We start from the raw sequence: 24,980 nt of genomic DNA on the forward strand, positions 1-24,980 counted from the left end.
AGAATTATAAAATGTCAGAACCACCATTCAATTTCAGTGATTTCTTCATATACTTTCCTCCCCCTTAACCTAAGAACCTTGTAGACTGCTGGGAGGGTGGGAGGCAAAGAGGAGGTACAGTTTGCAGCAGTTATGCTAAGGAGAAAGGAAAAAAAATCACAGTGCCAGGAAACCTTCCAGATACTAATCTCCAAGAAACAAAAAGGATTTAATACCAACTTGTATGGATTATTTATTTATTTATTTTTGTGCATTATTTACTAGTTCATGTAGCAAATGCTTCAAAAGTTTCATTGTTCCTTGGAAGGGAAAAATTAGCCTGTTTTTGTTTGTTTGTATAGGAACCCAGAGTGCCGAGAATATTTCTCTGCCTGTTTTGAAGGGTTTTTACCCCCCTGAACAACACTGTTTTAACCTCCAAACTTGGAAAAAACTGCCTACGATCAGACAAGAACTAGAAAATACAGTGGTGTGAATTAGGTGATAGACTACTATGTAAGATTGTCACAGGGTGAAAAATTTAGAGGTTTTAGGCTTCTCTTTGTAGTAAATAGATAAGAGCAAAAAACATCAAGATGGAGGATTGTTGTTGTTCTCCAAACCCTCTTCTTCTTCTTCTACTACTCCATATTCTGCAGTAAAAGTAATTTGGGATGATTGGACAAAGAATTCCGCAGTTCCTGGCCGTGTTACTGAATAATTGGTAGGAAAGTGGAAACAATATACGTTTTTAGTAACCATTGGTTAAATTATCTTTAAAAGGCTGTGTAAATCTTGATAATTGGACTTTTCTCCTGCTTTCTGTGTTCTATGTTATGCCTGGGTCACGCTAGTGACTCTGTTTCTCTGATAAGACTTAATAAACAACTATCTGGCAGCAGTGAAACTCCAGGAAAAGTCTGGGTTTATTCTTTGAAACTCCTTGCAAGGACTTTAAAATATTCTCTCCCATCAGGAGGGATTTGTTTCAGTGTTCTTCAGTGGCCCAACCCTTGGGTATGTGAGCATTTACACAATGTACTTTTACAACCAGGTTCACTGCCCAAGCAGCAATATCTTGCCACAATGCAGCAGCCCAGATAGCTGTACCCCTATACTGACAGTTATTCTGCTTCCATTGCTGCAACCACCCCCACAAGGCATTCGCTACCATCCATGAGTCAGTGTAGAGACAAAGTATTGGCTGTTTTTCATGTTCAGCAATATCTAAAGCCAGCTGGATGGCTTTCACCTCTGCAAAGTGACTCGATTCACCTTCTCCTTTCAGCAACTTCTGAGACTTGTCATGTGGGACTCCACACAGCAGCTTTCCACCTCCAATGTTTTTGCACAATATGACAGGACCCATCTGTAAACAGGGAATATTGCTTTTCATTTTCTGGTAATTTATTATACAGTGGGGCCTCTTCCGCACAAATCACCTCCTCTAGTGATACTTTGAAGTTTCTGCCTTCTGGCCAGTCCATGATCACTTCCAAGGTTCCTAGGTGTTTGGGGTTTCCCATTCAAGGCTGTTGCATTATAGGTGTGACCTACTTACTCCATGTAGCATCAGTTGCATGATGCATAAATGGGACTCTGTCATGGTTTGATTTGATCTCTCAAATTTACAGGTCAATGTAATCTGTAAATTATACTTTATGAGCTCATCAGGAAAGAAAACAAACATCAAAAAAGAGCTCAATTGCTTTGCACAGACTAGTCTATCATGTGAAGTCACTAATCCATCTCTTTAGTCATGAGGTTTTTCACTCACAAGTTCTCTAATTCAGAACTTGAAATTCAGAACTTGTAAATTGTGCACCTATGAACAAATAGATACCTAGCTGCCAGTGAGAGTGCTCATCCTTCCTCCTTGGTCATGGTGTGGGCATCCCCTGTCACACTGCAAAGTATGAAACCCTCAGCAATTCAGCTGCTGTGATCTACTTCAAAACTTTTTGGGTAAGCTGATGTTTTATACTTTCCTGCTTGGAATTTTGGTCTACACCATTCCCATAAGTTAGCAGTTTCTGATGAAACTGCCAGACACTCGATGTGCAAAGATGATGGCTGCAGGAGACAGTAATCTGCAGGTGATAAGGGCTGCATAATGATCCTTTAGCTCTTTCTGGCCACTTGTCCTGCATATGTGGTGCTCTTGCTTTGACCTAATGTAACGACCAAGGCACGGACTCAGACCAGCAGGGATACTGAGACATTTATTGAGAGAAATGAGCTGGTTTTATACACTTCTTCAAGACACAGTATTTCCTTATATGGTTTTTTCACTAAGCGACCTATCACACATTGCCACGTCAGCAACACACTTTCTTAATGTCCTTATATGGGGGTGATCACTCACTGTTCAGGTGTCTGGCAGCTTCTGGCAGGCTCCTCTCAGTAGTGCATCTGTCATGTGGCATTTCTTCCCCCCAAGGTCAGGCAGAGACAAGCTTCTCTGTGCTGCCGTGGCGTTCTGCAGGTGCGTCCCACAGCCTGTATCTCAATTCTATCTTATCTCTCTCCACAACCTAATGACACTGCTCCCAGCATACATCAAGCCTTAGCATGAGCTGTTAGCCAAAATTTCAGCAGTTGAGTGAACAGTCAGACCCTCCATTTGAACATCCAGCCTAGCATAGGCAATTGAGGTGCCCAGCTGTGCTTCAGTACCTACTACTTCTGAAGCAGCCCAAACCCCTGCTGCTAATATTTTTTTTCAGTTAGAGTGTAATGGGCCTCAGATCCTCTATATCCCTGGCTCCAAAACCCTAAAGGTCAACCTTGAGTCTCTCCAGGTTCTTTCTTTCAGAGGGTTCAGGTGAGACCATGGTCCCTGGCTGCAGTGTAAAGCGTGTTTCCACATTTTGTCCTATCCAGACAGGCCCAAGTACTACTGCACAAACTATTTTGTGTTGAATTTCTTCAAAGGCTTGTTGCTATTCACAGCCCCATTTGAAACCATTGTCCTCTGCATCAATCGATAGAGAGGGTTTATGGTCAGGCTATAATCTGGAATATGCCTTCTCCAAAAACACCATAATGCTTAAGAAAGCTTGTGTTTCTTTTTTGCTAGTCGATGGAGACAGCTGTTATTTTATTGATCACATGCATTGGGCTATGGCAATGCTCATCTTGCCATTGTATTCCTAAAAACTGGATCTGCTGTGCAGGTCCATTGACCTTGCTTTGTTTTATAGCAAAACTAGGAAAAAGAATAATCCAGATCATTCTGAAAGCTTTCTAAAACACATCCTCTGCTCTTTTGCCCTGCATGATGATGTAATCAGTATATTGCAGGTGTTATTATAGAATATCTCAAGTTGGAAGGGACCCATAAGGATAAATGAGTCCAACTCCCTGTTCCTCACAGGACTACCTCACACTGAACCATATGACTAAGAGCATTGTCCAGATGTTCCTTGAAATCTGTCAAGCTTGGTGCTGTGACTACCTTGGGGAGCCTGTTCCAGTGACCAACCACGCTCTCATTGAAGAACTTTTTCCTAATATTCAGTTGGAACTTCCCATGATGCAGCTTCATTCCATTTCCTGTGTCCTATCGCTGGTCACCAGAGATCAGCACCACCCCCTCCGCTGGTCCCCTTGAGGAAGCTGCAGACTGCAATGAGGTCACCCCTCAGCCTTCTCTTCTTCAAGCTGAACAAACCAGGTGACTTCAACTGCTCTTCATAAGTCCTGCCCTTGAGGCCTTTTGCCATCTTGGTCACCCTCCTCTGGATACACTCTAGTAGTGTGACGACGTTCTCATATTGAGGAGCCCAAAACTGCACACAGTACTTGAGGTGGGGCCACACCATTGCATTGTAGAGTGGCACAATAACCTCCTTCAACTGACTAGCTGTGCTGTGCTTGATGCACCCAGGACGCGTGTCAGGGTCCCTTCCCCCCGCCATGTAGTCCTGGGAGAGGGGCCCTGAGGGGAGGCACGGGGTTTCTTAGCCCCTGGTCAGCCTCGTTCCCCATTGGTTGTTTTGTGTTCCCCTGCGCAGGCAAGGACCCTCGGGTCCCGTGACTGTAACGGTTCCTCGGCAGATCCCAGCCATGCAGCTGGAGAAATAAACATCTCTGAAACATCTATCAAGAATCAGCCTATATATATTTATTTTCCACGGGCCGCCTTGTTTGATATGCGTGTTACAGTAATTCCCACTGTAGCAGACGCGGTTGGGCCTTTTGGCTGCCAGGGCACACTGCTGACTCGTATTCTACTTGCCATTGACTGAAACCCCCAAATCTCTTTCCAGGGGACTGTTCTTCAGCCTCTCATACCCCAATTTGCATATATAACCAGGATTACCCTGTCCCAGGTGAAGAATCTAGCACTTGCTCTTGTTAAATTTCATACAGCTGGTGATTGGCCAGCTCTCTAGTCTATCCAGATCTCTCTGTAAGGCCTCTCCACCCTCAAGGGTGTTTACAGCTCCCCATAGTCTTGTATCATTGACAAACTTAATGTACATTTGACTCCTGCATGCAGATAATTTCTAAAACCATTAAAGAGCACTGGCCTTTAAATTAAGCCCTGGCAACCCTGCTGGTGACTGGTCACCAGCCCGATGTAACCCCATTTACTATAATTCTTTGAGCCTGACTCATCAGGCAATTGTCCACCCAATGTATTATGGACTTGTCTAGCTGTGTGCTGGACAGTTTATCCAGAAGGATACTGTGAGAGACAGTATCAAAAGCTTTGCTAAAATCCAAACCCACCACATCTACTTACTTCCCTTGATCAACTAGAGGGGTGAACTCATCAGAAAAAGAAATTAAGTTGGTTAAGCAGGACTTTTCCCTCATGAACCTGTGCTGGCTCTGATCAATGACTGTGTCATCTCTTAAGTGTTTTTCAGTAACTCCCAGAATAATCTTCTCTGTAATTTTACCAGTCACGGAAGTAAGACTGACAGGCCTGCAATTACCAGGGGCTTCCTTACCCTTCTTGAAAACTGGGATCTCTCCAGACTCCCAAGGCTGTTTAAAAATAATGGCAGGAGGTCCTGTAATGACATTGATCAACTCTTTTAGTATCCTGGGATGAATCCCATTGGGCCCCATAGATTTATGTGCATCTAGCTGGAGCAGCAAGTTTTGAACAAGTTCAGGGTTGTCTGGGAGTTTATCATCCCCCTCAGTCACAGTCTTCCAACACAGGAGCCTCACCCTTTTCCAGTGCAGTCTGGATTAGTCCATGGCAAATGGTGAAGCTGTGCTTCTACCCCTGGGGCAGTCAGTTCCAGGTGTACTGGACACCCCTCCAAGTGAAAGGAAACTGCAGCCTGCACTCTGCTGCCAAAGGGATTGAGGAAAATGTATTAGCGATTTCAATTGTGGCACTACTGGGCTGCCTTTGACTCCAGTTTGTATTGGAGTTGCAGCATGTTTGGTACAGCAGCAGTCAGTGGTGGTGTGGTATCATTCAGACCATGATAGTCTGCTGTTACCCTCCACCCTCCATTAGATTTTCACATGGGTCATGGGACTATTAAAGGGTGATAGAATTGTGCTGATCATTCCTTGGCTCTCCAGTTGCCAAATCAGCTTATGAATGGGAACCAGGGAGCCTTGGTTGGAGTGATATTGTTGCCATTGAACCATTATGCTGGCAATCAGCACCTGCTGTCTAATTTGCAGCAACCCCACAGCAGAAAGATCCTCTGAGAGACCAGGCAAGCTAGACAGCTGTTTAATCTCTGCACTCAAGGCAGCTATACCAAAAGCCCACTGATAATCTTTTGGGTCTTTGAAGTACCCTCTCCTGGGGTAGTCTATGCCAAGGATACATGGAGCCTCCAGACCAGTTACAATAGGATGCTTTTGCCACTCATTCACAATTAGGCTTACCTCAGCCTCCAATGCAGCCAGCTGTTGGGATTCCCCTGTTGCTCCAGAAATACAGATGGATTCTGCCCCTTTTTAATCTGATGGTATTAGGGTACACTGTGCACCAGTGTCCACCACAGATTTATACTCTCGTGACACCATGCCTGGCCATCAAACCCACACAGTCCAGTAAACCTGATTGCTCCTTTCTTCTGCCTGTCCAGAGGCAGGGCCCTTCCATTCCTGCTTAGAGTCTTCATTCCTTGATTTTTTGTAACTGCAAACCAGAAATCCCTTTATTAGGATCAGAAGTACAATCTTTGCCCAAAAGACACTGGAGCAGTAATGTTCTTGGATGGATGCCTTTTGTCTGTTGTTTTTCTCTTGTAATTCCTGTACTTGAGCTAATCTTCAGATAGATTCACCATCCCACTTCTTCATGTCCTCCCCCGGTCACACAGATAGAATCACAGGGTGGCATGTGATGTGTGCTACTGGTACCCTTTCCCTTGAGCAGAAAAAGGGTGACTCTTAATAGCTGAGGCTGTTATGAGTGAGGTAGAAGACATCCTTTTTGAATTGTTGGGACAGTTTCTCCACAGCTGAAACACGGGTCTGCAGGGAGGAAGCAAGATTGTCTTTGATTTCTTAGAGTTGACTGGTCAATCCATCCTCAACTGGTGCCACTGTGTCTGTCCAGCTCATTTTTGCCAGGGTGTTGGCATATGATGTTGGTGCATCTTGTACAAACTTTTGTCATGTGGACCACATGCACCAGATTTCCCTTGGGTCTTTGAGCACCTGGTTGTTGTCCAGGTTGCTGTAGATCACCTCTGCCATGGCTAGTTCTCTCAGATACGAGATCCCTCTCTCAATGGTGATCCACTTGCTTCAGGAATTTGCAAGATCTTCCTTGAGGGGATACCTTTCATTCACACTTTGTTATGGTCCAGTTATTAAAATTATTCAAAATGCCTCTGCTTGAATTAAGGTGCAAGCGAGACCATATGCCAAAGTCAATAGTATGGATTTTATTTGATAGTAAATATTATAGAGAGAGAGAGAAAGAAAGAAATAGAAAAGAGGTGGGGGAACAGAAAGAGAGTGACAGAATAAGAAAAATATCACCACTCAAGTGGATCCCAACAATGTTCCATTGATCCTCTCCAGCTGGTCTTCTTGGTGGTGAGGGTCCTCCCCAAAAAACATAGAATTTGATGGATTAATATACATTCAGGCCAGGTGGGAATGCCCAGGTACCTCCCCCGGGGGGGGCGGAGGGGAGTCTCTTGCAGAAGACTCTCGAACTGTTGTATGATTTTGCATCACATGCAGTCCTGTGGTGCAAGGCCTCTGGGGAGTGCTTTGGGGGGTCTTTGATGGATTATGACACCCCCTCAGCTGCCTCTCACGTTAATGTCCCATGGATGTGGCCTTTCCAGGGTTGGGGGTTTCACAGCTGAGCCAGTTTGTGTAAGGGAGGATGGGTATTCAGTGCCTCTGACCAGAGGTTATGCCACACACACCTGAAACCTCCTCCCCCCTCTCATTTTGGGGGGGAGTCTGTGTAAACCTGGCCTCTGTGGGCTGTGGTCTCCTCAACCCCAAACCCAGCCAGGGATGATTTTCTGCTGCATTTGGCTTTCTTGTGGGTGCATTCCTTTCCCTCAGCCTTGTTTGCTTCTCCCTAGACCTGAGATGATTGAACAATAGTGTCCCCTTTATCTTATCTAGGTGGCTTAACTCACAGTCCAAAGTTCCAGTGAGGTATCTTCAAGGAGGGGTGGGCTTCTGTGGTTGTAGCTTCTTTATACAGTTTTTTGCCATAATGGGCAAATCTCCTTCATAACAATGTTTAAGGCATGAACTATTTGAGTCTCTGACACACTTGACAGTAGTCACCTCCAGAAACTGAGGACTGTTGCCCCTTTTCCAATCCTTTGTCAATGGCCTTATCCCTAACAAGGGATCACAGCTGCTGGGCTTCCTTATTATTGGCCCCAATATTGGAGCAACCAGCTGAGAATTTGCTCACTTGGATGATGACTAAAATCTTTTCACATATCTCACAGCTCTCTTAGAAATAGGGATTGGATGGTTTATGGCTCATTTTTGATTTTAGTCTCTTCCCTCTCCTTTTCTTGTGATTTGCTGAAGAACAGGCTGCCTCTTCTGATTCTCCCTCTTGCTCTCTCTTAGGAGAAGATTCTTCATCCTTTACGAAATGAGCTGACTTCTATTTTCATTGTTTCTTCTTGACTGTAACTATAGGGGCAACTGATGTAGTTGAGGGTTGGGTCTCTGGTTTAGCTGCAGTGTCTCTTTGTATGTCTTTGGATCCAGACACCCTCTCTTCTCCTTGAGGGTGCTGAATAGTGCTTGGTAGACATAGACCAGGCTCCAGCACAGTGCAATAAGTTGTTCTCTTTGAAATAGTCAAGGGCATCCTATTTTCAAACATTATATCACTTCATCAGGAACCTGCACTTGTTCAAGGGTGAAGTCCCAGACCATTGAAAGTGACAACCTTTCTATATACCTGCCCATATTCTCTCACATGCCTTCTCACCTATAACCATGCTGCCTCAGGGCATATCCCTGGGTGATATTTCTAAATAGTTGGTTAGCCTTAAAAACAAAATGAGAAAAGTATTCTTGATAAGTACCAATAGGAGTATTTTGGTGTTAAGGAAGCTTCCCAGTCTGACCATTCACAAGACTCTCTGGCTGTCACACTCCCAACACCAGAGACTTTCACTGCTGGGACCGAAGCCCTATCACAGTGGGCAGATCCAGTGTGCTGACAGGTCCCAGCTTGACTCCTGTGTGGAAAAAATTCACAATGCCAGAGGTTTATGTCCAAAATGGAGACAGACGAGTCCTGTAACTTTATTTGAATACAGGGAGAGGCCATGGGGCATTTCCCATGGGGTCTCTCAAATTGTTAGGAGGACGCGGCCTCCTTTGTATCCTTATTTCCTGGCCACATCACCCTCTTCCTTTCCCCATTGGCTGAGGTACTTGAGAGGTACAGACTTCCTGATATGCCTACTACATGTCCCCTTCTAATATGCACACACAGAGACCCCCCCTTTTTGTATCTTTGTTCTTCTTCTCTAGGTTCAGGAATTTAACACGGCCTTGGTTGAGCAACAATCCGTGTCAATTAGTAACATTCTTCTGAGTTTTATGGTTCTTTCTGTTACTATCTTATCTACCAGTCTCTGGCCTTATCTACAAGCAGACTCACAGTCTGTTTGTATTACTGTATCCCGCAGCCATAGGGAGGAGAGGAGAGAAGATCCAGCAGGCAGGAATTGTGCAGCAAGATTGATTTATTTAATTATTTTACAAACTCTTTTATAGACTTTTTTCTTCATAGTCTAATTGGACAAAGGATCAGCCATCCCCTGAGTTGATTGGCTAGAATCCTAAAACATCCATTGTCAAAATATTTTTCTACTGTAACATTAACATAGTTCTACAAGGTCACAGGTGTTCATAGTTTATAGAACTTTACTACTATCTTCCGTGAGAGAGAAAAGTATCCCACGGCTTAGAAGCAGGAAAATTCCTTGCTAACAGCATTTTTGTATCCACATGTTTGTACATTCATCTTATTCCTTTCACTCCCTACATACTCCACTCTCACAGACCAGGTTTCCTCACCGGTTCAACCTCAGGTTTCCCATGGCAGAGTCTCAGATGTCTCATTCCATAAAGCAATTTATTCACTGCGCAGTAACACAGAAGCAGCTCGAGCTGGTGCCTCCGAGGAGGGACCCTGAACAAAGGAAGTCTTTTATACCCTCACAGTCCAAATGCCCACAAGTCTCATTCTTCCTACTGGGCCTTTGGCTCCTGCTCTGTCTCTCAGTGTCCATTCACCTGGATGGCCTCACCCATCTTTGGAATTCATGAGGTTATCCAATCGAATATATCTTCCCCTTGATGTCTTGTATTTAATGAAAGATTCCAGTGTTCTTTCCAATTCCTTGCAGATCAGTTTGTATTCTCAGAGTCTGATCTACATATACACAGCAATTGCTGTTGATAACTGTGGAAGCCAAAAGCAAATCCAAAGCTAGTTGATTTTGTTTAATTACCTTTGAAAGGTTGGTAAATTCTTGTTTCAAGGCACTGATTGTATCATCAGGCTTTATTGATTTATGGAGATTTGGGTTGTTTCTCCTTCCAGGAGTATCACTCCAGTTGGAGGAAGACTATTAGAGAATATGTTTGGTGTGGAATTCTCACCATTTTAATACTTCCATGAAATGAAGGGGGACTGAGAACAAACCGAGCAGTCGCTGCAATTTGTTATCAGTGTCACAGCTTGCATTAGCTTTACATGTGAATTTCTCTTCCAAGGGTCAGGTAACATTTGTTGTATGTGTGTTTAGGAAAAAAAATATTGTTAGTTTTTGTTGAGATGGCTGATTAGCCATGCTGCATTATTGCAAACCTTGACCTGTAAGCATAAAAATGTAAACAATACCATAATTAACATTTTTTGTTACAGCAAATTCACTAGTTACTGTGCAGTGCAATATGGCTCCTCTGTGTCCAGAGTTGGCTTTATTCACTTATAGGAGTTCAGGAGTAGCCGCCTTTGTAGTCATGCAGGTAGTGAACAGTCCTTCTCGCTGCTGCTGCTTTAATGCTTCCTTGTTTCATGTCCGGGTACATCTAGTCTTTTTTCTACTGAGGTTATACTTAAACATTCAAGGTTATTGGAGACACTAAAACAACAGAACTTAAGCAATAATAGATATGTTTTTCTCACAGAGAGTTACGGCAGCGGTTCCAATCTCTGACCTCTAGTTGAAAACACAGTGCTATACTCACTACTGCCAGACGGGGGCAGTGTAGGAGCAAGTCACAAGGCTTCATTGAGAAACGTTTTGTTTCAGACCAAAACCAAACTTGTACAGAGACAAGAGTGTCACTCTGTATAGAGCTTGGGACAGGGAGACTGGAAAACCAGTCATTGAGTCCTGAAATAGTAGTTTTCACATCAGCATGCCTGCTTTTAGTGGTAACTAGCAGTTTAGATACCACTTCCCACCTGTTAGTATGTACTTGTAAGTATTAGGTGTTTTAGAGCTCCAGTATAATTTATTTGCCAAGTTAACCAGAGTGCTTTGTTATTTTTGATATGTAAAGATGATTTTGTTCAAGTCTTAGCTGGCATTGGGGACACTGTGTGAGAATACCTTTACACATCTTCCTGGTCAATAGTTAGTCTCTAGTTTGTGTTGCAAAAATTGAGCTTTTTGTTCAGTATGCCTTAATTTACAATGTAATCATTCACCAAATTGATATCAGTGTTGTGAATTAATTTTTATCTTTCTGATTTTTTTCAGCTAATCCGCTTTGTTGTTACAATAGGTTTGTAACATCTGTTTTTTTCCCATGAGTTTTAACCCATCCTATATGGATGTATCAGGACTGAGCCTGTAAAACAACCATTCAAATCCTCCTTCTGCTGAACTTCTCTTTTCATTCACTTGCCAATTAACGCTTCCACTGACACAATCACCATGTGGCACCAGCCCAGATTGTATAAGAATTAACATACACCATCCTTGCTTTTTCCTTTACTGCCAATAACACAGCCTTTTAACTTTCTTACCCATGCACTTTCCATTCCTTCTACTATTTATCCAATATAGGGTTAGATTTTGTAATGTTAACATGTTTGGAGTCACAGTTATCTGGAACATTCCTCTGATTTGTGACTCCTGAGTTATATGCATACCGTTTGTGAACTGTATTCCCTCTGGGGAAGCACCACTTTTCTTAATGCTGGCTAGCAAATTGAAAGGTCCTTGTATTTTTACAGGTTGTTGCTGCTGAATTTTTATTTGTTTAAGAGTTTGAGTCAGAGAATAATCCCTTTTCCAATTCTTCTATCAGCATTTGCAAAGCCTGTTTGTGGCTGCCAAGCCATTCCCAATTTTGGGTTTTTTTTCTCATTAGTGTGTGTTCTCTCCCCACCTTTGGAAATGCTTATAATATTTTCTGCTTGCTGGTTTTCTCGAAACATAACCAATTCTGTTGCAGAGTGAGATATCACCAGTATTGGCTTTGCCTTTGGTATGTAAATTTCGTCTTTACAAGCAGGCAGAGCTTGGGGGTTCAGAGGCAGAGGAAATTAGTCTAATCTCTTCCCCAGGCAAGAGGACTTTACATTGTCTACCCCTTCCTTCAGCAGTGTTAATTTGACACAAAACTCCAAAGTTATATTTGATAGTACACACTAAAAACCAACAGACATTCGAAAGTTACGTTTCAGTACTCTTTTAGCAAACGAGTTTTATCCATACAGGCAATTTGCATGCTGTGAAAAACAAGGTTCACTCTTTGTAAAATTTTAAAAGAAGTTTAATAAAAGGGACAATTAGGAGACAATAGCAAAAAGGATATTACGGCCGGGTGCTTTAGCAGAGAGCCAAAAGCACACCTCTACATCCAAAAGATCGTCTTTAAAAGTACATCTCTTATTGCATATTCATCACACTCATGCATGATTCATAAATTCTTTGGAGTTTCTATGTATCATCCCATCAGCCTTATCTTCCTCCTTGGCTCCATTCCATCTCTGCTCCCTCCATAAATTCTCCTCTCTGGTTTCGGGTTTTCTTCTTCTCTGATAAGATACTCCAGGAATGTGAATGCTTTCTCTGCCTATCTTTTCTAAATTGACTACATAAACAATAGACATTCTATATCATGTATTACATTACCGAATCTAGGTAAAGTTTTTCTAACATTAAGTAACATGCAAAAAGCCAACATCACAATACATTCATAACAATACCTCACTTTTCCTTTTGTTTACAGATCATTTGGCTTGAGCAGTATCCCTTGTTTTCTAGCCTTTATTATTTGCTCATTTTTTTCACAAATCAATCTTGCTTCTTCAAAGGGGTCTTTGATATCATTTTGAGTCTTCAATATCATGATCTTTTGTGTTGTTCGAGATGTAGCCAATTTTGGTTCCACAGGCATTTGTACGATTTGCATGCTTTGGACCACAGTAGATATTAATCGAATAAAACAGGGGATCAGGCAAGGGAGAAATATCAAGCCTGCAGTGGCACATAAAAGGAAGAAACCTAGCTTCTTCCACTATTCTATTCCCAATACATTATCCGACCAGCTAAGTTTTAGTGCGGATTCCCACTTTTGGACTGGTACATGGGCTATTTTTCTGATATTTTTGGCTATATCTAGGATGGCATCCCCATGGTCATCTATCTGCAGACAACAGTCTGATGTATTAAATTTTCCACAAACGCCTCCTTCTTCAGCCAATAGATAGTCTAAAGCCAACCTCTTCTGATACACCGCAGCTCTTGTTTGGCTTTGTTGGCTAGCTAGTAATTCCAGTGCCTGACTGGTTTGGTTCGTTATTATTTCTACAACTGCTTGGAGTCTTATAATCCGATTCAGCATGTAAATTGGGGTTTGATATCCTCAACTCCCATCTTGTTCCCAGGTGGCTGGCCCATACGTTTCAATTATGCGCTCAGCGGGCCATTACTCGTCTCTCCAATTTTTTGAGATCCTCCAATCAATTCTCTTTTATTTCTTTTTAGATCCTCATACACTGGTATTCCTAGTTGATCTCCGTCCAGCTCTGGTAAAAGAAAGAATCCTGGGTGTATGATTCCCAGGTACAACTCCCTTTCCACCGAGAGGGGAGCTTTGCATATGCTCTTTTTCCACATATCCAAAATAGGCCATCTGGCGCCCTCCAGTAATCAAATTTTTGTTGATTTATATTTTCCCAAAATTCTGAAATGTCTGGGATCCCAAAATAAGGATTTTTGATTGTATCATTGCATTGAAAGAGTTTGACCTTATTATTGTACTTACAATTCTTTTCCTTTGTTTTTTCTTGAGTCCAATACAGAGCTGGTTTCTTGGGACCCACTATGTAAAAGTTCTATTACTGACCTTATATCTCTTACAGGGAGTATTTCCTACTTCGTTAAGGAAATTGTTCCCGGTATGCCAGAGACACTCCTCTCCTATCACCGTTGAACTTAGTACCCACCCTTCTGGTCTGCTTTCTCTCCTTATCCTTTTCCGATTCCACTTAAGTAGTTCTGTTGGGCTTAAGCTACTGCCTTTCCATGACCATTCCTCTGCGTTCAGAGGCCCTCCACAGACCTAACAGTTGGTTACATTAAGCTCTTTACCTATTCTTTCCCCTAATTCCACAAACAGGTTTTTTCTACATTTTGAGATATCCTTTTCATTTTCTAATTGTTGTTTGAGTTTCACATACATGTCTTGAATTGCGGTTGATATAGAGTTAGATTGTTGTGCTGGCTTTGCCTTCTTGTTTATCAGTTGTTTTTTTACTAAGCCTGAGACTTTACTCCCAACAATATATGTGAAACAAACCCATTTTTCCCCTTTTGGACATTTACTTCCCAACCTGCTACCACTTGTTCCTAAGTTTTCTGCAATCCAGTACTTTTTCCCATTTTGTATACAGTTTCCTAATTTGGATGGATTATAACAGTGACTGTTGACATGGGTATGCACAATGAAAAAGGAACCTTGGTGTTTTTCCATATACAGCTTTTGGTAACACCTATGGCATGGCTTTTTCGGTATCCCTAGAGGGAAGAGACAAAAAAGGAATGACAGATAAAGGAATAACAGAGGTCCGATATGGCTTATACCTCCACCTCCCATGCCTATGGGGTTACTACTCACAGCAGGGGTATATGATCTTGGTGGCAAGTACAGTGGTCAATTCAGTCTTGCCCTCTATTTCCTCATCACTTCCTTTTCGCTAATTTCCAGGCAAATTGCTTTTGACACTTCTTAATTGTAGCTTCCCACCATTCCTCAGGTATCTCCCATTCAACAGGCACTAGTAATTCCCATCCACAAAGCAAGGTTACTATTTCAGCTGTTCTTTGCTCTACCTGGATGGGGAATAGTTTTAGCATTCGACATGTTATGCAATGAGAGTGTCGTTTTAGTGAACTACAATACCAATAATTTGTACAGTCTGGACATTTACATTTAACCCAGCTAGCATGTCTAGTATTGGGATGAATCAGACAGGGTATATGGTATGGCACTGTTGGAAGTAGCAATCCCTCCTCCTTTTTTTTTTTTTAATAAGTCACAGGCTAAGGCCAGAATATGAGAACTCTCAGACCGAAATAGTCCTGATCCTCCTGTTTGGAGTGGAAGTATTCCTCCCCAAGGAGGGTATCAGAGGTGTCTCAGGGCTTGTCCAGGCAACAGTTGAAACCACTGATATAAGCTTGGCCTTATTTCCCAGTCAGGTGTGATTCTTGGTGTATCTCTTGGATCATTTGGGCCTTCCCAGTGCATTACAACCCAGTTCCCTTTTAAGAGTTAACTTGGTATCACTAGGCTTAGATGTTATAGTCCACTCCTTAGGTTCTTCCACAGGTCCTTTGATTCTGCTGGCGTGGATCCACCCTCACTCCTTGGTCCGGATTGCTGCCTCAGTCATCAGTAGCACCTGAAAAGGACCTTCCCCTTGTGGAGTTCAGATTCCTTTGAAAGTTACTTTCTCTCATAGTGGCTACCATAATTTTTTGCTTCTACTTTGGCTTTTTTATTCATCTCTCCTGACATAAACTATTTGAGCCTCTTTTAATAAATCATTTAATGATCTTTTGTGCCAGTCCTCCTATTTTTCTAGTTTCTTCCTAATATCTGGCCAAGCATGAGTGCCAAAATTGACTCTTAGTAAGGCCTGCCCAGCTACTGTCTTGGGATCTATCCCAGAAAATTGTTTCATATTTCTCCTAAGTCTCTCTCTAACCATTCAGTTGGAGACTCTTCCTTTCCCTGTTGCCCTTCAAAAGCCCTTTTTAAATTCTGCTCTTGAGGTGCTGCCGCTTTTATTCCTTTGATTACTAAATTACGGTAATCATTCATATTCCTTCGCCCAGCCTCTTCATTGTGATTCCAAGCAGGAGGTGTCAATGGCATCTTCTGGTCTCCTGGTAGTCCCTGCTGGTTTCCTCTTTCCCAAAACCTCATACCCTCAACTCTCATCATTTCTCATTCCTCTTGAGAAAATAATATTTTCATTATTTCTTGCATCTCTTCCCAAGTGAAAATGTTTGGGCCTAAAAATTGATCTAATTGTTCAGCTGTACCCATAGGATTGCTAATAATCCTTTGATCTCCTTTTTCAAATTTCTAACCTCTGAAGAAGTGAGGGGGACGTTTACAAAACCTGTTCCCCCAGCTCCCATTGGAACTTCTTTAAAAGGGAACAAACGGACCTCCCCATCCCAATTCTTGTGTCCTTTTTCTCTTATGATACTTCTTTCCTGTCTTGGGGGGGTGTCGGGAGAGGGCTGTTCTGTAACTGAGCTCCCCGTACTTTGGTGTTTTGCTTCCTCTTTAAGAGGAACAGCAGAAGCGGTCGTTGCCAGGGGAACGGTGCAGGCGAGGGAGTGGGGGTAGGAGGTGGGAGTCCTCTCCGAAGCTGATTCCTCCAGGAGTGAGGGGGCAGAGGGGGGACTGCCACCGGAACCGCCAAGGGAACAAGTTTTTCCGGCGGATACCAGAGTTTGGCGTGGACTCTCTACACATGGTCCACAGCAGCCATGGCGGCAGGACTCTGTGCTGCCGGCGGACCCAGCGCGGCCCGCGGGGCCGAATCCGGGTTCAATGGAGCCGTGGCAGACAACGCAGCCGGGGCAGGGGCTGGTGGAACGGCATCGGAACCGGGGCCGGAGCCGGAACTGGGGCCGCCGCCGGGGCAGGGGCAGGGGTTGCCCAAAAGCGGCGGGCTGGGCTGCCGTGGAGCAGATACCTGGACTAGGGACGGGCGGGACACCGAAAGCGGCGGGCTGGGCTGCCACTGGACCCGCAGGGGCTGAAGGGGGAGGCGGGAACGCCGGGACTACAGGCGGAGCCGTTGCAGACAACGCATCGGGGACAGGGGCTGATGGAACGGCCACGGACATCGGAATCGGGGCCGGAGCCGGTACCGGGGCCGGAGCCAGGGTAGGGGCGGGGGGGACCCCAAAGGTGGTGGGCTGGGCTCCCACAGGACCCACAGGGGCTGAAGGGGGCGGCGGGAACACCGGGGCTACCGGCGGAGCCGCCGCCGCTGGGACAAGTGGTGGAGCCGCGGGTGGTGCCATAAGAGCCAGGATGGGCGGGACCTCGGGCTCCAGGACTTGCGGTGCAGCTGCGAGTGGAGCAACAGGAGCCTGGGCTTGGGGGGGGGGGAGGGGCAAGCGGGAATGGAGGGGGCAATGCTTCCAGGGGGTCCCAGCCCTTCTCTTTCTTGTTTTCCCTTTTCTCCTTTTCTTGGGTCTCTGATAACTTAAAAATTCTTATCCCCTTAGGCTCTATGTTTCCCACCCAGCATGAAGCATACTTGCCTTCTTCTGTGTTAAAGGGTTCTTTTGAATTTACAAATACTTGTAAAGCATGACAGATCTAAACTTCAAAAGAGCCATACCTGGGCCAGAAAACATGGTCGGATCTTATTTCCTTCTCGGCCTAATCAAACATACAAAACTGTATCATTTTGACTTTGCTCTTTTTTCCTTGTACTTGGGTTAGTATTCAGGTTAGCTAACATAACTCCCAGAGGGCTTTCCTGCGGCATCTCTGCTGGCACGCCTCCATTCACTTTTTTATTTCCTGATTCTTGCTTACTGGTTTTATGTCCCATTTTCTCAGAATCTTTTCCACCCTTCCCAGGCCTTTGTTTCCCAATATATATATATATATATATTTTTTTTTTAATAGAAAAAAAACCCCAACAATTCGGACCCCACCCCCTCTTTCCCCTTTTCCTCTCCTAGAATACAAAAGTTGCCTCCTCTTAATAGAATATGCCTCCCTTCAGAAAATAAAGTTATATTTCAGGTTTTAACATTTCTATCACATACATTTTCATTCATTCTCACTCACTCTTTTTTTTATTGTTCCAATTTCTCAATCACTGTCAGTTACAGCCACACAAGATTAAGGTACCTTTTAATTTCAAATCGTTGGCTAATATTCACCCATGGGCCCAATGTTCCAGGTTTCTTGGATTTATCCTCAATTTGGCAGAATTAAGCCTGGATTTCCTGGAATTTAATCCTCAATCTGGAAGTCTCAAAACCCAAATTTTTTTGAGTAATCCTGAATTTAGCAGAATTAAACCCGGATTTCTTGGAATTTAATCCTCAATCCGGCAGTCTCAAAGCCTAAATCTCTCTGATCCAATCCTCAACCTGGCAAATCTTTAGGAGCTCTTTTACTTTTTGTCTCGTTTCCTCGTGGTTTGTACTAGGAAACTCTTGACTCCCTTCCTTCAAGGGATCCAATCCCTCCCCTGAAACCCAGTCCCAGTTAAACCGGGGGTTCTTTCAATCCTTTTATCTTTCGCTTCGCCTCTTTACTGACTCCTTCCCTCGCAGGAGAGCAGAACTGCAGCCTTAGAAGCTCCTCACTTGCTTCGCAGGTCTGGGGATAACCAGCCCGCGTCTCATACACACACTTTCATCCCCCGTATCTGCTCCCCCCCAAGAAAAAGACGAAAGAAAAAATACTTACCTTTCTCTGAGTCTTCGTGCACAAGATTTTTACATGTTTAGCTACCGCGGTATCTTAGGGAGCCTTTTCTTTCCTTTCTTTTTGCTTTACTGTCTCCTCTTTCGTCCTCCGGGTGTTTGACCTGCAAACCCCCCTGACCACGCCGGGAAACACAAAACAAGGCCGCCAAAAGCGGGCGGGGGCGCCCCCCTGCTGTGGGTTCCCCAGGGGATCTCAGGCTAGGTCTTTTCCCCGTACGGGCCACCAATTGTGAAAAACAAGGTTCACTCTTTATAAAATTTTAAAAGAAGTTTAATAAAAGGGACAATTAGGAGACAATAGCAAAAAGGATATTACAGCCAGGTGCTTTGGCAGAGCCAAAGGCATGCCTCCAGATCCAAAAGATCGTCTTTAAAAGTACATCTCTTATTGCATATTCATCACACTCATGCATGATTCATAAATTCTTTGGAGTTTCTGTGTATCATCCCATCAGCCTTATCTTCCTCCTTGGCTCCATTCCATCTCTGCTCCCTCCATAAATTCTCTCTCTGGTTTCGGGTTTTCTTCTCTGATAAGATACTCCAGGAATGTGAATGCTTTCTCTGCCTATCTTTTCTAAATTGACTACATAAACAATAGACATTCTATATCATGTATTACATTACCGAATCTAGGTAAAGTTTTTCTAACATTAAGTAACTGTCGCAGGTTCGGTTTGCAACCGGGCGGAAACACCAATTTAGTGTAGTGGTTTGGTCCAAAATACTCATTACTGTTTATCTGCTGTGAGATAAGAATTAGGAGAAATGCAAAGCAGGCACCAAACTTGAAAGAATATAAAGAAGTTTATTAACAACTCTAAAAGAGGGAAGAAGAAAAATTATACCACCTTCAGAACTCTCCTCCTCCCCCCACCTTCCTCCCTTCTCCCACTGACAATGTGAAAAAACAACCCTTAAGATGTTCAGTCTGTTTACCACTTCCATAATAACCTTGTTCAGTCCATTTAGAAAGAGAAGTCTCTTCTTGCTCATGCTATGAAAACATTATCACAACGAGACAGCCGCCCACTTCCAAATATTGTTCAGTCCATTTAGGAAGAGGAGTCTCTCTGCCTGCGTGTGAGTCCTTTCCCCCGACTTGCAGCTTTTCCCGCAACTGCTTTCGAGGGTCCACTCTTGAAGTTTCTTGGGGTACAATTTTAAGGTTGAGCTGTTCAGAAACAAAAACAGAGGCCCTTCTCCTTCCCTGGGAGCAAAGGGTCCTCATCATCTTCATCGTTAAGACTATCTCTGGAAGCATCTCTAGGTACTGAGGTGTACTAGTTTGAAAACAAACTAGTGGGAGACACCAAGTCAGAATAACAATTTAATAGGGAAATAAAAGGAGGGGGAAAGAAAAACAAAAAAACCCAATAGAAGCGGATAACACTGGGTTAAACTGACAGAGTTAAGATACAACCTGGCACCCTGTTAGTCAGGGTGGTGGTGGTGGTCTGGTAGAATGGTGGCTGCAGTCCTCCCGAAGTGGCAATCCTGTAGGAAAAGGAAGGGTCTGCTCCTCCTCAGAAGGTCCAATGGTGACTGTGTAGCTCCTGTCCTCTGGAAATCCAGTGGAAAGGTCTCCTCTCTGGTTTTCAACCTCAGCTTATATCCACGCTGGGATGCTTGGTTCCTCCCTCTGGGTGGAGCATCTCACAATGGGGTAATGAGTCATAAGGCCAGGTGTTGATTGGGCTCATTAACAGATGATAGTCCAGAGGGAGTTATCTATGAGTCATGCGGCAGGACAATGATGGGCCATTAACAGCAAGATAGTCTGGGGGAAGGAGGCAAGGAAACACTGCCCCACCTGATTTCAACGGCTGATGGGGATGGTAATAGAATACACTGCAACCCAGGACATTATCCACCCCTTATTCTATTACCATCTACATCATCCCAAATCAATACCTTCTTTAAACTCTACACATACATATGTATATATATATATATATATATATACACACAATGAAACCCTACGCACCGTTCTCACCTAAGATTAGGTCTCCTTGCGGTACACAATGGGTTTCCCCATCTTTTTGCATTACCCACCAAGTGCAACCAGGTCCTTGAGCAAAGACAATCCCACGGATGGGTTTGCCTTTGCCTGAGGTGGGATTGATCCAAACAGTCTTTCCTAAAATACCCCTCAGGTGTACCGCAGGGACTCTATCTCCATCCACTGTGTGCAAGGGTTCAGACTCGGCGGGACCAGCTCGATTGATGGACCCTCGGGTATTGACCATCCAGGTGGCCTTTGCTAAGTTCACTTCCCAATTTTTGAAGGTCCCCCCACCAAGTGCCTTTAGGGTGGTTTTAAGTAGTCCATTGCAGCGTTCAACTTTTCCGGCAGCTGGTGCATGATAAGGAATATGATATATCCATTCAATACCGTGTTCTCTGGCCCAGGTGTTGATGAGGCTGTTCTTAAAATGAGTCCCGTTGTCCGACTCGATCCTGTCAGGGGTGCCATGTCTCCACAGGACTTGCTTTTCCAGGCCCAGGATGGTGTTCCGGGCTGTAGCATGAGGCACAGGGTGGGTCTCCAGCCATCCAGTTGTCGCTTCAACCATGGTCAACACGTAGCGCTTGCCTTGGCGGGTTTGGGGAAGGGTGATGTAATCAACCTGCCAGGCTTCCCCATACCTGTACTTTGACCATCGTCCACCGTACCACAGAGGCTTCACCCGCTTGGCCTGTTTGATTGCAGCACAGGTCTCACAACTGTGGATGACCTGTGAGATGCTGTCCATGGAAAGGTCCACCCCTCGGTCACGGGCCCATCGGTATGTTGCATCTCTCCCCTGATGACCAGAGGCATCATGGGCCCAACGAGCTAGGAATAATTCTCCCTTGTGCTGCCAGTCCAGATCCACCTGAGATACTTTCACCTTAGCAGCTCGGTCCACCTGCTCGTTGTTGCGATGCTCTTCATTAGCCCGACTCTTGGGTACGTGCGCATCCACGTGTCGAACCTTCACGGTCAGCTTCTCTACTCGGGTGGCGATGTCCTGCCAAATCTCAGCGGCCCAGATGGGTTTCCCTCTGCGCTGCCAGTTGGCCTTTCTCCAGCGATCCAGCCATCCCCACAGAGCATTAGCTACCATCCACGAGTCGGTGTAGAGATAGAGCCTCGGCCACTTCTCTCGTTCAGCAATATCCAAAGCCAGCTGGACGGCTTTAAGCTCTGCAACCTGACTCGATCCACCTTGTCCCTCGGTAGCTTGTGCAACTCGTCGTGTGGGGCTCCATACTGCAGCTTTCCACTTTCGGTTAGCGCCTACAATTCGGCAGGAACCATCAGTGAAGAGGGCATAACGTCTTTCAGTCTCCGGTAGCTCATTATATGGTGGGGCTTCCTCAGCACGAGTCACTTGCTCTTCCTCTTCTTCAGAAGATAATCCAAAAGTCTCACCTTCAGGCCAGTTTGTTATAATTTCTAGAATCCCAGGGCGATTCGGGTTTCCAATACGGGCACGCTGTGTGATGAGGGCGATCCATTTGCTCCATGTGGTGTCGGTGGCGTGATGCGTGGAAGGAACCTTTCCCTTGAACATCCAACCCAGCACCGGTAGTCGGGGTGCCAGAAGCAACTGTGCTTCAGTGCCAATTACCTCAGAGGCAGCTTGGACTCCTTCATAGGCTGCCAAGATTTCCTTCTCTGTGGGAGTGTAGTTGGCTTCAGACCCTCTGTAGCTTCGGCTCCAGAATCCCAGTGGTCGGCCACGAGTCTCACCAGGCACCTTCTGCCAGAGGCTCCAGGACAGACCATTGTTCCCGGCTGCAGAGTAGAGCACGTTCTTCACCTCTGGTCCTGTTCTGACTGGGCCAAGGGCTACCGCATGAGCGATTTCCTGCTTGATCTGGGCGAAGGCTTGCTGCTGTTCAGGGCCCCAGTGGAAATCGTTCTTCTTGCGGGTAACCAGGTAGAGAGGACTCACGATCTGGCTGTACTCGGGAATGTGCATCCTCCAGAAACCTATGGCGCCTAGGAAAGCTTGTGTTTCCTTCTTGTTGGTCGGTGGAGACATTGCTGTGATCTTATTGATGACCTCAGTGGGAATCTGACGCCGTCCATCTTGCCACTTTACTCCCAGGAACTGGATCTCTTGAGCAGGTCCCTTGACTTTGCTCCTTTTGATGGCAAAGCCAGCTTCCAGGAGAATCTGGATGATTTTCTCTCCTTTCTCAAACACTTCCTTTGCTGTGTTTCCCCACACAATGATGTCATCGATGTATTGCAGATGTTCTGGAGCCTCACCCTTTTCCAATGCAGTCTGGATCAGTCCGTGGCAAATGGTGGGACTGTGCTTCCACCCCTGGGGCAGTCGATTCCAGGTGTATTGCACACCCTTCCAGGTAAAAGCAAACTGGGGCCTGCATTCTGCTGCCAAAGGAATGGAGAAGAAGGCATTGGCAATGTCAATAGTAGAGTACCACTTCGCTGCTTTGGACTCCAGCTCGTACTGAAGTTCCAACATGTCCGGCACAGCGGCGCTCAATGGTGGCGTGACCTCATTCAGGCCACGGTAGTCCACCGTCAGCCTCCATTCTCCACTGGACTTACGCACTGGCCATATAGGGCTGTTGAAAGGTGAATGGGCCTTGCTGACCACCCCTTGGCTCTCCAGTTTGCGAATCATCTCATGGATGGGAACCACAGAGTCTCTGTCGGTGCGGTATTGCCGACGGTGCACTGTTGCTGTGGCGATTGGCACCTGTTGTTCTTCAACTCTCAGCAGTCCCACAGCAGAGGGGTCATCTGAGAGGCCAGGCAGTGTACTCAGTTGTCTGATATCTTCTGTCTCCACAGCGGCTATCCCAAAAGCCCAACGATGTCCTTTTGGGTCCTTGAAATACCCATTTCTGAGATAGTCTATGCCAAGAATGCACGGGGCCTCCGGGCCAGTCACGATGGGGTGTTTCTGCCACTCGTTCCCAGTTAAACTCACTTCAGCTTCCAGTACAGTCAGCTGCTGGGATCCTCCTGTCACTCCGGAAATAGAAATGGGTTCTGCTCCCACATACCTTGATGGCATCAGAGTACATTGAGCACCGGTGTCAACCAAAGCCGTGTATTTTTGTGGGTCAGATGTGCCAGGCCATCGGACCCACACAGTCCAAAAGACCCGATTCTCCCTTTCCTCTACCTGGCTAGAGGCAGGGCCCCTCTATTCCTGGTCGTGTTGCATGTTGCTCCCTTCCGGTGAATACGTTCCTGAGGTCCCTTCAAGAGGATCGGTCATATTATCATTCCGGTACCGTCTGGAGTTCTGTGTGCGAGAGACCGGAGCAATATTGACTCTAGATGCGCTTCTTGTGGTAGTTGTCCCTCTTTTTAGTTCACGTACCCGAGCTGCTAAGGAGGAGGTGGGTTTTCCATCCCACTTACTCATGTCTTCTCCATGTTCCTGAAGGAAAAACCAGAGGTTACCTCGTGGGGTGTATCCTCTCTCCCTGGTTGGGGGACGCCGGCTCCTAATGGCAGAGACTCTTGTTGGTTCTGGCGAGATCGGGTAAATCTCTTCCTTAAGTTCCTTTTTCAGTTTCTGATGGCCTTCTTCGATCAAGCTCCGGACTTGCTCAGCCAGCCTTGTTTCCACAGATGAGACATGAGTGCGAAATGGGGCTGTGACGGTGTCCTCGTAAATCCTCAGTTTGTTCACCAAGACACCCACCCTGTCCTCACCTTCCCTCCATTGCAGTGTTGCCAGGTAACGGGAGTATATCTCTGGTCCAAGGCGTGCGAACCTCAACCACATCTGTGATGTGCACTGGACACCATCTGGGCTCTTCGGAAATCTCTCATCTTCTGAGAAAATTATCTCCAGCACAGCCAATTCCCTCAGGCACCGGATACCTTGTTCCATTGTGCTCCATTTCCCTTGGTGCACCTGGAGGTCTTCTTTACAAAGGTACCTGTCCCTTACACTTGTAAGCAGTCGCCGCCAGAGGCTGAGAGTTTCTTGGGTTCTCCCGATCCCCTGGTCAATGACCACATCCCGGGACAGAGATCCCAGCTGCCTGGCCTCACTTCCGTCCAGAATGGTGTCATTGGCTGCAGCGTCCCAGATGCGGAGCAGCCAGGTCAGGATAGACTCGTTTGTCTGGCGGGTGAATTCCCTCCGCAGGTCTCGCAGCTCACCCAGGGATAGCGACCGAGTGATGATCTCTGGCTCTGCCTCTTCTGCTGGGTGCGAAGGTCCTGCTGCATCCTCGTCAGTCACTATGCGGACTGATTTGCTTTTTGATTTCTTCTTCTGAACGGGGGCAACTGCAATCGGTTTAGGCTGTTCTGGTTCAGTAACAGTTTGTGTGGAGATGCTGACAGCGCCTTTGGTTTTTTCCTCCTCTGCGTCAGTCTGCGTGGACATAGACGCTGCAGTCTTGCGTCTGGGTTCTTTCTCCTCTGCATCAGTCTGCGTGGACATGGACGCTGTGGTCTTGTGTCTGGGTTCTTTCTCCTCTGCGTCAGTCTGCGTAGACATGGATGCTGCAGTCTTGCGTCTGGGTTCTTTCTCCTCTGCGTCAGTCTGCGTATGGATGGATGCT

The sequence above is a fragment of the Coloeus monedula genome (genome assembly GCF_965178545.1).
Source record: "Coloeus monedula genome assembly, chromosome: W".
NCBI lineage: Eukaryota > Metazoa > Chordata > Aves > Passeriformes > Corvidae > Coloeus > Coloeus monedula.